At 36.1% G+C, this 12,928-nt stretch overlaps 1 long non-coding RNA gene across 1 annotated transcript in view; it reads right to left on the reverse strand.

The window, feature by feature from the left end:
* The window catches only part of LOC143268768 (uncharacterized), a 230,164-nt gene that overhangs the window by 76,209 nt on the left and 141,027 nt on the right, over positions 1-12,928 (reverse strand). Inside the window, exons 2-3 of the long non-coding RNA XR_013044893.1 lie at positions 6,749-6,805; positions 5,485-5,593 (exon numbers count right to left, since the gene is read on the reverse strand). This is a non-coding gene — a long non-coding RNA (uncharacterized LOC143268768). The remainder of the gene's footprint in view (positions 1-5,484; positions 5,594-6,748; positions 6,806-12,928) is intronic.

Consider the following 12,928-nt stretch of genomic DNA (forward strand, 5'->3'; position numbering starts at 1 on the left):
GGAGAAGGCTGAGGCGGAGAGACACTGCAGCCACCGCCACGACCAGCAGCATGTGAAGACGCCGGTAAACCACCAGCCACGTGGCAAGGTATAGATTTATAGAAATGGATTAATTTAAGCTATAAGAACAGTTAGCAAGAAGCCTGCCATGGCCATACAGTTTGTAAGCAATATAAGTCTCTGTGTTTACTTGGTTGGGTCTGAGCGGCAGTGGGACTGGCGGGTGACAAAGATTTGTCCTGACTGTGGGCAAGGCAGGAAAACTCTAGCTACAGATCTCCAGGCAAGCTTTATTTATTAAAGCACACACACACAAAAAAAAAAAATCACCACATTTCAACAAAAATAAAAATATCACTACAAATTAGTAACAACATATGCCAAAGTTCCCTATATGATAAGTTGGCCCCCACTTGTTACATTAAAACATGAAATCTGTGGGCACCTAGAATTGTTAATATTTTTAATAAGAAATTTCTAGGAAAGATTATTAATAACAACATTTTGTAAGTGATCCAGACATGCCCATATTTCTTTTGATCTCCTTCAACAATTCTATACTTGGCTCCCTCAACTTTGGTATGTTTTCATTTTCCATGATCCATGCCTACCTTCTTCAGAAGACTTCCCTTGATTAGTCAACAATTGAAGGGTCAAGAATTTAAAAAACTTAGTGACCTTGTCACAGAGAAAGTTTCTGAGAAACAATTTACTTACTGCCCACTGAGACCGGAGTATACTCTCCTTGCAAGCTACTGGAATCTGCTGTGGGTTTTAAACCTCTGTCCCATTTCTACAGATGTTCTGCTTCCCTCTTTATCAGTACTTCATTACCCATCAGGCCTGTCTGGCTAAACCTGGACTACTGGTTCTTAGTCTTTAGTCACCTCCCCTCCCTATCCCCTCTCCCTATCCCCTTCTTTCATTTTCTTTTTCTCTTGCTTTCAAAAGTGATGATAGTCTGCATAGAATTCATATAGATTAATTTATGACAGTGATATCTTCCTAGCTCATCGATCACTATGATTTTTGTTTTTAACTTTGGAAATAATTCTTCCTTTCAGGGATACTTTATTATCACTGAAGCTTTGCCAAATTATTTTGAAAAATATGTTTGTAGAGACTCATTGTTTTTGCTCTTCTTTTCATCTCATAAGTAGCTTCCTGTTTAAAATACATTTCATGTAAATAGCAGTCAGTACACTTTTGTTTACTTGTGAAATCTTAGTGTATTACTTCTTGTATTTAATGCATTTATAACATGTCATTATGGATATAGATTATTCATGTTGTTATCTCATCATTCATTAACTTCCCATAGCTCTTCTTGGAGGAGTGGGTCCTTATAAGCCCTTATCAAGCTTTGTCCAGAGGACAGTGTTGGAGTTCTGTAGCACTTTTCTCCATCCTCCAGCTCTTAGAGTCTTTCTATCCCTCTTTGTGATGCTCCCTGGGTCTCATGAAGGGTGATACAGATTTCTCATTTATGGTGAGATATCAACAGTCTTTTATTCTCAACAATTAGACTAGTTATGAGTCTCGGGATTAATTACCATCAAAGGCAATTTATATATATATCTGACAAAAGCTGAGGGCAGCACTACTCTAGGGCTGTAAATATTTAGAAAGCAGTTGTTTAGATCTGTGTATTTAACTCAAAGTGTCTGTAGAAGCCAAGGATCTGGGAAAGAGCCACATGAAGGAAGGAAGATTGTAGAAAAACACAGGTGATAGAAAAGTTGAGGGAGAGAGTACTAGGCTTTGAAAGGTTTAAGCAGGGACAGGGTTGGAGACATAGTGGGTATTAACCAAAACAGAGGATGTATAACAAAGTCAAAGTCATAGGAAAGCATACTGCTTTACAAACTAATTTTAAACTATTGTTCAAAAAAAGAGATGTAAGAGAGGTACCCTAAACAGATGTACAATGCTGCTCCCAGGAACCGTAAGTTATACAATGCAAACCTCAGTGCCAGTAATAGGATAGCATATCATGAATTGTTCATTCTTAATATTATTTATTTACTTATTTTTGGTTTGTTAAGACAGGGTTCCTTTGTGCTGCCCTGGCTGTCTTGGAGCCCTCTTGGTAGATCAGGTTGACCACAAACTCAGAGATCTGCCTGACTTTGCCTACCAAGTGCTGAGATTAAAGGTGTGTACCACCATACTCAATTTTTTTCATTTTTATTTTGAGATAATTGTAGTTTCATATTCAATTGTAAAAAATACAAAGAATTAGCATATTTTATTCAGTGTATAGCCATTGTATCAATATCACAACCAAAAGCTCACAATGGCACAAACCTTTTGCCTTGTTCATAATTCATTATTTACATTCATTCTTGTGAGTTTATGAATTTCAGTAGTTTTATCACACATGTTGATTATGAGCCCACCACTATATCCAAGATACATACATGAAGTAATTGAGTTTAGCATCTTTGGGAACCTGCTTCTTTCATTCAGTATATTTCCCTGGATATTCACCCAAATTGCTATATATCAATAGCTCATTTCCTTATTGCTGAATAGTGTTCATATACATATGAATACTATCTATGTACAATATGATTTATATATATATGAATAATATATATCATAGTTCTTTAATTATTCACTTGTTGAAGGACATAGAGGTGGATTCCAATTTTCAACTAATAAAAATGAAATTTCTATGAGCAATAATGAATACATTTTGTGTATACATACATTTCTATTTCTTTGGGATAAATACCCAGGAATGTAACAGCTGAGTGATATGGTAGATACGTATGTCCTGGGGGAACAGATAAACTGTGAAAGAGCTGTGCATCAAAAGACAGTTCAACATATTAGGACAAACAACACTGGAGGGAAGCTTAGTCTTCTATGCTCATACATTATATGATTCCATTCACAAAACATCTCACAAAGATATTACTGTAACACTGACAAAGATACATGGTTGCTAGCAAGTGGAATTGGTGAAGAGACTTGACTTTAAATTGGCAATGGAGGATATTTCCATGTGATAGAAACATTGTATCTGTTTGTCACAGTGCAGATTGTATTATTATTATATGCTTTCCATAAACAACATGACATATACTACAAAGGTTACTTTACTGTACACATTTAACAACTTAAAAACATAAAGAGAGGGTTATGCATTCCTGGTATCCCCTGAGGGACTTTAGGCTGAGGTCTGAGTACAGATGGTTGACAGTAACTCCAGTTCTAGGGGATCTGGCACCCTCACATCACAGGCCATGTTGGTTGGTGCCCTACTTCTTTTGAAACTATGATAGATTCATATGAATTTTTTAAAAAACAGTGAATAGGGAAGTTATATGTATGCTTCATAAAGTTCTCCTCAATGATAACATCTTGCAACACTATGGAAAAGTATCATAAGTTGGTAATTTGTACAATCCATAATATTCATCCAGATTTCACCAATTTTGTATGTGTTTGTATGTATACATATGTGTATATGTGATTAGCTCTGTGTTATCACATGTGTAGAGCCATGTGAACTCCACCACAATCACAATTTGGGAGAGGCCCATCACAAAAAGAATAGCTTCCTCTTATGGACAGGTCTACATATTCTCTTTGATCCCATCACCTGTCAGACATTCTACTATCCATATTTGTAATGGCAGTATTTCCAGTATTCTAAAATCTTCTGTAAACTGAATATATTATGTGGTTGGGGTATTTTTAGGAATGATTTATGATTAACTCTAAGCTTAAAAACCAGTACAAAGTCTAAACCTCATTCCATAAGTTCCTTCATTTAAATAAGTTATTTTCTTCTCTAGTCTAAGATAGAAGAATAATATTAAGTTAATAAGACTGTGTTTAGTTATTAACTTTCCTACCTTCCCTCTGAACATTGAGTATCAATATAGTTTTCATCTCAGTTCTCAGTGGAATGGCATCTTCCATACAGCAAGGATGTACTCTTCAAGTTATTAACCATAAACTTACATCTTAGTTCACACAGCGGATTATTTTCTTTGGATATATTCATGTAAGTGAGTATACAGGTCAATTTTAAAATGCTTTTCGGCAGTTTTAATTGCTACAAGATTCTGCATCAGGCTCAAGGAACACTGAGGAAGAGGAGGAAGAAAAAATGTAAACTATGAAAATGGTGTCCTTGGGGTGTGGGATGCCAGTGCAGTCATGGAATTCTGTGAGCTGTGGGTGGCTGCCTGCACTGAATTTGCACATGAATGGGACCAATGGCTGAGCTCAGGGTTTGGAAACTACCATTCACATAGAAAAGGTTGGCTACAAATGGAGTCTAGGAGATAGTGATTACTTTTCCTTGTTTTCCACCAGTGAGTCTACCAAACTCTCAATAATTACAAATTGATGCTCACATAGTTGGCCGTACTAAAACGCCGAGATTCACAAAATAAATAAAACTAGCATGAATCTAGAGAGAGGGACTTGTAGGAAAGCTGAGTCGTGTGTGTGTGTGTGTGTGTGTGTGTGTGTGTGTGTATGTGTGTGTGCGCGCGCGCGCGCACGCGCACGTGCATGCACACCTGTGATAAGTATAGGAAGAATTTGTCAAAGAATAAGCTTAATTAATGAAAGAATTGAGGTCAGGATACTTAAGTTGAGGTCACCCTCTCCATTAACTTTATGTGCCCTATATGTGTTGTTACTGATAGGTGCAATTCCATGCTGCTGACTTGCTCATGTTAGGTAAGTGAAGCTTTATTTGCATTTAACAGCACCCTCGCATTTTCCTCTGCTCTTATTTATTTTTAAATTAATAAAGGATAAAAGTTAGGAATTTCTCATGCCTTTAGCAACTATTCACTAATATCAGTGAAAATTTGAAAGATTTATAACATTATAAAAATTTTCTATAGTAAATTATTTTCCCCATGAGCAATTAACTGATCCTAAAATATCAGCATGGCTAAAATGCTGTAGTTTTTTATATGTTAGAAAACGAGGGATTTTTTTTTCTTCCCTTTGTATACAAAAATTCTGACCATAAAACTGTCTAGTATTGTATATTTTTAAAAAATAATTCAAATAGCTTCTTTTTCTTGGGAAAGTTAAAATACTTTCTCTAGTTCATTTCTCCCCATAGTAGTTCCCAAGAACTCTCAAAAGATTTCAATGTCTTCTAGAGACATTCATTTGACCAATCAGTCCATTGGCCTCTTTGGCCTCAGTCTCTTTATCTTCAAGGGAAATTTCAGTCTCAATTTCTGAAAGTTATCACTTACTTATCTGAATTCTACCATTTTACAATATATGGCCTGTAGATGGATGTTTTCCTGTGTCCTACCTGGGCCCTGTGGTCGGGACGAATCTTTCCCACCCATATCTTGCAGCTGCTTGGTCCCAAAGAGGCTTATATTATTTTTAACTCTATTGCCTAATGGCTCAGGCTTCTTGCTAGCTAGCTCTTACACCTTAAATTAACTCATTTTTATAAATCTATACTTTGCCACATGGCTTGTAGCTTACCGGTCCTTTTCCATCTTGCTCCTCCTGGAAGTGGCTAACAGTGTCTGTTCCACTCTCTTTTCTTCATTCAGTATCTCTCTTGGATTTTCCCATCTGGCTCCATCCTATCCTGCCATGGGCCAATGCAGCTTTATTTATCAACCAATCAGAGCAACACATATTCACTGCATACAGAAAGACATCCCATAGCAATGCCAAGCAAATGAATTTTATATTGTTCCTTTATGTGAACCAAGATTAATTTTTCCAATACTGCATAATTTGCTGAAGTCATGGGGCTAAGGAAATGAGGTCTACAAGGGCAACTGAGACCTTGCCTCCTGAGAATATATTATAGTTTCTTATAGACAGTAAACAACGTGCATTCCAGGGTTTGCTGTAGTGTTTTGATGCCAATGGCCTGAAGGCCGTGGAAGCAGGTAGCATGGTTGAGTTAAGTTAGAAGCAGCCTGTTCCTTAGATCAGAAAGGCATGTGCTCAAGTTAAATATAGAGATGGCAGGCATAATAAACAGATTAATGGTAATGCCTACTTCTCTTGCAAAAGTAATTTTGAATTTATTGCTTCTGTTTCTGTCTGGTATTGCTCTTGGAACAATTCAGTTAACAAGTGTCACTTAGTGGTTGGTGTTGGAGAAACATTAGTTCCCTTATATGCCTGAATGATTCTTGTTACGGACAATTTCAATTTTTCCTTTTGCTTCTAGGCAGATCATAACTAATTTTTTTTTCTTGGAAGCAATTATTTTTTACTTTGTTTTATATGACATGATCTACCAAGTTACTGACTCTGCATCCAGCCAGACTACACCATTGCTAAACCACCCATGCCATTTGCACCTCTAACATCACCCCAGTGGCCACAGTTGTTAGATGACAGTAGAGAACTTTACTTATATCTCATAAACAGAATATGACTTGGAGCATGGGTTCATAAGCCAAGCACGACACTGTGATGAATCCCCTTCTGCTGTTTATAATTCCTGTTGCAACTTAAGTTGTGTAGCAAACAATCCTGACTCTAATCAATAAAGAGTTGAATGATAACTTCTAGGAGAAAAATATTTCCCAAAACAGTTTCTCCCTGCCTTAACTTAAGAGGTGCTATTCACGTGGCTTCCTAGAAGAAAATTAAATAAGCTGGTGATGAAGTAAATCTCACCAACATGAAACCGCTATGTGTGTAGAATATTGCTGTGGAGTGGGCTACCCAGTTCCAGTGGCCTTGTTTTCACAAAATGATTCAGGCAATGATACTTGCTTACCATATATGAAACAGTTTCCAGCAACACGAAGCAACAGTGTCTTGACTTTTCTTCTTCCTGATGGGATTTTTAAAGATACTTTTCACTTGAGGTCTTTCTATGAAGGGAAAACAAATAGCTTTTCTTCTAAGACTAAACTGTTTTATGTTTGTCCAGTAATTCACAAGATATGAAGGTGATAGCTAAAATTTAAACTGGTTTCTTCCTTCCTTCCTCCCTCCTTCCCTTCCTCCCTCCATCCCTCCTTCTCTCCCTCCCTTCCTCTCCCTTTCTCACTTCTCTCTCTCTCTCTCTCTCTCTCTCTCTCTCTCTCTCTCTCTCTCTCTCTCTCTCTTTCTCTCTCTCTCTCTCTATCTCTATCTCTATCTCTATCTCTCTCTCTCTCTCCCTTTGTTAAAGTTGTTCATTCGTGGTCAGCTTCTGCTGGACACCCATTTCTTATCTTTTGCACAGATCCTGTGTTCATACTGCTAGGCATGAGGACTTGAGTTTCACATAAATTTCTTCTCTCTTTTATTAAATAAGAATCTTAATAGGGTTATTTTATACAACTGGTGCAATTGTGTTAATATTCTAAATGAAAATTATCTTCAATAATCAATAGCAACCTCATGATTTTATGGATGGAAATTCCTGGGGAAATGACACATCCGCTCGACCACAGGCTGATTAGAGCTACAGTGATTGTGAGGAAGTTGGAATGTTTGAGGTCCAGGCCTAATTACAAATTCTCTGAGGATGCCTTGGTTCCTTAATAGTCACTTATTAGCCACCTCTGTATATGATGTAACATCTCCATGACTATTAGGTAAGCACTATGAAATACACAAATAAACCACTATCTTCTACCAGGCAAAGGCTAAGAATGCTGCCTAGAAAATCTGCTTGAGGTTTCCACAAACGTTTTCATAAAGTGTCTTGACTTATGATTTTCTTTGTTCTGTTACTATAAAAACTATATTGGAACATGGAACTTCAGGGTAACCTAAATTTGTTTTTCAACTATTCTCACTCATATTTGGTTCCAGAATAAACCATCTCCTGTCCCTACTGAAATGAGAGGTGTGACTTTTTTTCATTAACAGCTTGTTTTTCTTTGACTAAAAATATCTTAATTCAGTTTAAACTATTGGTAACTTAAATACTGTTTTTCAGGCATCTGTAAGTACTTTAGCAAACAAAGAAGACAAGTATTTTGATGTCTAAAGGTATTAACACAAAACTACACAATGAACTCCACCTAGGAACATAAAAAACCATATGGTTTGAGATTACAGAAATAGGAGGCATCTGTTAATGAAAACTCAAAATCTACCTTTAGTAAAAGACATTAAATTGGAGAATATTCTAAGGAAATTAAAATTAGATCATATTTATAGTTATAAATTCAGCCAATCTAGTAGATTAATCACAGATTATGCTATTATATTGAGAGACAAGACTGTGGTTATGATCATACCTGTGTTGGCTGATTTTTGTGTGTCTGTCAACTTGTTGGTCCTAGAAACTTAATAGTCACTATTTTGGGTGCTTCTTTTTTAAAAAAAAAATGAGATTAAAATATAAATTAGTGATCTATAAGGAAAACAGATGTATTTCTAGAATAAAAGTGAAATTTGTGCCATCAGTTGGAGGTCTTAATAGAATGAAGACTGAGCTTGAGCTCTAGGATATAGGAAGGAATTCTCCCAGAAGATGACATTTGGACATCAACAGCATATCCATCCTCTGACTGTGTAGTGGATTTTGTACTGGCCAAAATACCACAATTCTGAGTCATCTCTGAATCATCTCTTGAAAAATACAACTCTCTCTCTCTCTCTCTCCATTTCTCTCTTACACATACATGTAATATATGAATATTTGTACGGAAGTATATGTGAATATACATAGGACATATGTGTAAGTGTATATGTTCTGCTTTTCTATTAAACATTGACTACTATATACAAAACAGAAATTATGAAATGTATATGATCAATATGTCACTAAAACTGAAATAATACAAAATGAAATGTAAGGGGTTTGGTCTGCAAAACTGCAGTCAGATGTGAAACTGTGGATACCATCAACAGGTTTCCATACACTAACTTTCACAAAAACAGAAGAGCCTGTTCTGAATATCAGTTTTCTTGTACATCTGATCTGAAATACATCTAATTTGATTTCAAGTTGGGAACTTTTAGCTTGGGTTCCCCAGGATTAGGCACTGAGACCAGGCATTGAATAAAAATCTCTAATTTATGTGGTGCAGAGAAGGGAGACAACCTATAAAAGATAAGCTCTTTATATCAAGCTGGCTAATAGGAACTGTATAAAAATACTTCAAAATGTTTCTATCCAGGAGCCTGAAAGACTGTTTTTTTTTTTTAAAGCAAATTCTGAAAGTCATCAGTGGGTGTGTTACCTTCAACAAGTACTAATTCCGTGCCATTTCACTGCTGCTCTGAGAACAGACAGGAAGCCTTGGGGATTCCAAGAAAATCTATAGGCACACATACCAGTAATGGCCACATGACACTGAAAACATCTTCTTAGGGAAGTCTGTACTTCCTTTGTGATCTGCAACCATTAGGGTATCAGTAGACAATACAGTTTTACTAAGTAGAGATTAGCTTTTGGCATGTGACTGGATGGGAAACCTTGACTTCTTGCTTATAGCCAAGAAGTGGGCCAGAGGTTCTTAAGCAATGATGTCAAGGATGCAGACCTTTTAATTCTTCTCAACTGTGCATAACATGCAAAAAAAAAAAAATGAACAGACAAGCAAACAAAAAACCATCTCTATTAGGACCACCACAACACTGAGGCCTTTGACTCTTATTCATCTCTTCATTCCATGGTAGCAAGAAAGCTGTTTCAACATTGAAGCTTCCCACAAAGTTCCAAGAGATGAAAGAACAGAAGTTAAGAGGAGCTAGGCAGTCCAAGAAACTTATTTCTATATCCCCATATATTTCATAAAGAATTATTTTTACCAGAACATACCCAATGAACTTGTAATTATCTTGGCAAATAGAGTATCATGTAACTAGCATCATCTACAAAAAAATAGCAAATATATAATTGTGGTCATCACATTCAGCATAAAAGATAAGCATTTCACGTTAGATGTTTACAAAGTCACTGAAAAGATGAGCTCTAATCTGTGGCTTTGATGACTTCTAGAACTACTTACATGAATGCATGCACCAAGGGTATTTCATTGACATAACCAGGAAGTAGGCACCATATGGACATATTACTTTTAACTTCTAAAGTTTAGAATACATAACCAATGTGTGATTCAGTGATTAGAAATCCAGAACCAGTGACTTAAGACTGCTTGGACCATGGCCACACAGGCTCGAATGCTATTGTATGTGAAGCAAAAATCATGAAAGTAATTTCTATTTGGAAAAGTAGCTACAAAGGGCATGAAAAATATAGAAATGAATGTGAGATATATGTATAGTATGCAAATAAAATTGTAACTCTTATTCTATGATCAAACACAATACATTTCTCTAGAAATCAAGGCCTTTATAAGCAAGGAAAAGTTGGAATCAATGGCTTACATGAAGATGATTGCTAACACAGGTCCATCTTCCTATCAGACCTCTCTTGACAGGTTTATTTCCCTTAAAAGGAGACACTGTTTCGATTTTGTGTTTCTCTTTTCACCAAAGCTATTTCCATAAGAACTGTTTTTGAATCAAGCTTAAGGTTTCTAATTGTAAGTCTCTGGTTAAGTCTTAATAATGAACAGAGAAAGAGAAAGTTGTAAAAACATGGGAGGTATGCCAATATAAGTTTTTAGTAGACATGAAATAAAAATTAATTTTGTTTTTCCCTAGACTCAAGAGTTTTCAAATATGAAGTGGGTCATTGTGCTGATTATAATTTTTATTTTCATTAAGAGAGCTCAATAACTTTGTAGCCAATTTTACTTTGGAATGGAAAAGCATAATAAAGTAAATTTATGTGAGCTCTAAAAGAACATACAATACATATTAGAATGGATATACTGGTGAAACATCCATGGAAGCATTAGAACATAAACTTTTCTCCACGTGACATAGCTCATTTGGAGGGGCAAGCGCGCCGGTAAAGTTGGCTTGTTATAAAGCAAAGAGGCAATAACAGCTCAAGTAATTTCCACTGTCATTTTCAGGCAGTTTAACACAAGCATCTTAGTGGCACTAAAGTGTCTCCTGTAGCTTCGGTGAAGACAGTTTAAGAGTTGGGAGGCAAACACAGACAGGTAGGCTACTCAAACTCTGCCCATATTCTGTTTCAAATCACCAAGGAATTTTGCTATACACACGAAGAAAAATGTTTATAAAATACATTTCTTTCTTTTTTGAAAATAGATCTCATATAATACATTGCCAACTACAATTTCCCCTCCCTCTACTCCTCCAAGTATTCTATCGTTCATTTCAATCCAGATCAAGAAAGCCATCAAATAGCATGAACAATGTAATAAAAAAAGGTATAGATTCAGAATAAATGACTTTATATGAAAGAACATGTGATTACTATGCATCCTAAATTATTGCCTTAACTACTAGTCAGTTTACTCAGGACACAATTTTGAATAATTCATAATCATGTTCTAAAATAATGATTTTGAATGTAAAAGAAATTATCATGTAAATAGTATCTGGGTTTTCCTATAACATTGTTAATTTTGTTAATTTCCATAATGGCACTAAAATATAAAAGGATCAAATGATGCAGGAATACAGTGCTTTAGTTTTGTTTTGTTTTTGGTGAAATTAGGGGTTGAACCTAAGGTTTTGGGCATGCCAGGGTAGCTTTTTGACTACTGAACTGTATCTCCAACTCAACCATAAACTTCTGATGTTGGCACAGTAGCAGGAAACAAATTCTTTGCCAAGATCCAGCCTTTCAGTTTAGATGTTGGTATGCATGTGGGAATATTCTGTGTGTGTGTGTGTGTGTGTGTGTGTGTGTATGTGTGTGTGTGTGTGTGTGTGTTCTCTCTGTGTATGTATCTTCTAATGCACATGTGTATCCATTATGGGTAAGACAAATTATAGGATATAGGGAATAAAGTATAATTTTGCTGTTTAGTAAAGGGATTTCCAGCTTCTTGCCAATTTTGAACAAGAAAAGGAATCTAGGATTAATGATGTAATAACTTAGTATATCAAATGTACTATCTAAATGCAAACTTTATTATAACTGATGATAAAGACAGTGTTTTAGTTTAAAGTAACTAGACTACATAAAAATAGGTCACCATTGGGAGCCATCTTCAGAAACCTTGCAAGCGTTGACCTCTCTCTAATGCAACTTTAGCTTGCTAAAACACAAATAATTGCTATATCTCCCATTGCCTAATATTTCCTTATAGTGTGGCTCTATCATTTTAGTGTAAACGGTATTACCACTTAGCATTAGGGTGCTCATCTCTTTACCACATTTTTATAGACAATTTACTTCTTGCTCAGTGTTCTGGCTAAAATTAATATCACCTTACAAAGCCTAGAATCAACTAAAAGAAAAGGTTCCATATGAATCCATGGGGATCTAGAAAAGGTTAATTCGGGTAAGTAGACCCACCTTAGCTATTGCTAACACCATTCCATGGATTAGGGTCTTATACTGAATAAAAAGGAAAAATATAAGCTGAGCACTACCATTTGCCACACTCTGCCTCTTGAGTCTGGATGCAATGTGACTAACTGCCTCAGTATCCTGTTTCCATGACTCACTGCCATGATGAACTGTATACTCAAACTATGGGCCTAAATAGACCATTCATTTATCTTAAAAGTATTTGTATTAATTCTTTGAGAATTTCATACAGTGTATTCCCTTCCCCCTCTAAACTCCTTCCAGGTCCATCCTCAGCACTCTTCTCCCATCAACGCATCAACTTCACTCTATGTCTTCTCCTCCTCCTTTTCTTCTTTGTAAACGCTCTAAGCCAGTTTGTGCTACCCATACACTCCTGGGTATGAAGCTGACTACTGGAGGGTGGTCAACCTACCAGATGCAACATGCTTAAAGAAAACTTATTCTCCCTCTTCCAAAAGATTATCAACTGCCAATAATTCTTCAGCTAGCAGTGGGACTTGATGACCTCTCCTCCCTCTATACTGAGACTTTGTCTAGCTTGGTATCTATATTTAAGGATTTTCACAATGATTATAAGCAGAATGATAAAAC

The sequence above is a fragment of the Peromyscus maniculatus genome, chromosome 15, assembly GCF_049852395.1.
Source record: "Peromyscus maniculatus bairdii isolate BWxNUB_F1_BW_parent chromosome 15, HU_Pman_BW_mat_3.1, whole genome shotgun sequence".
Lineage (NCBI taxonomy): Eukaryota > Metazoa > Chordata > Mammalia > Rodentia > Cricetidae > Peromyscus > Peromyscus maniculatus.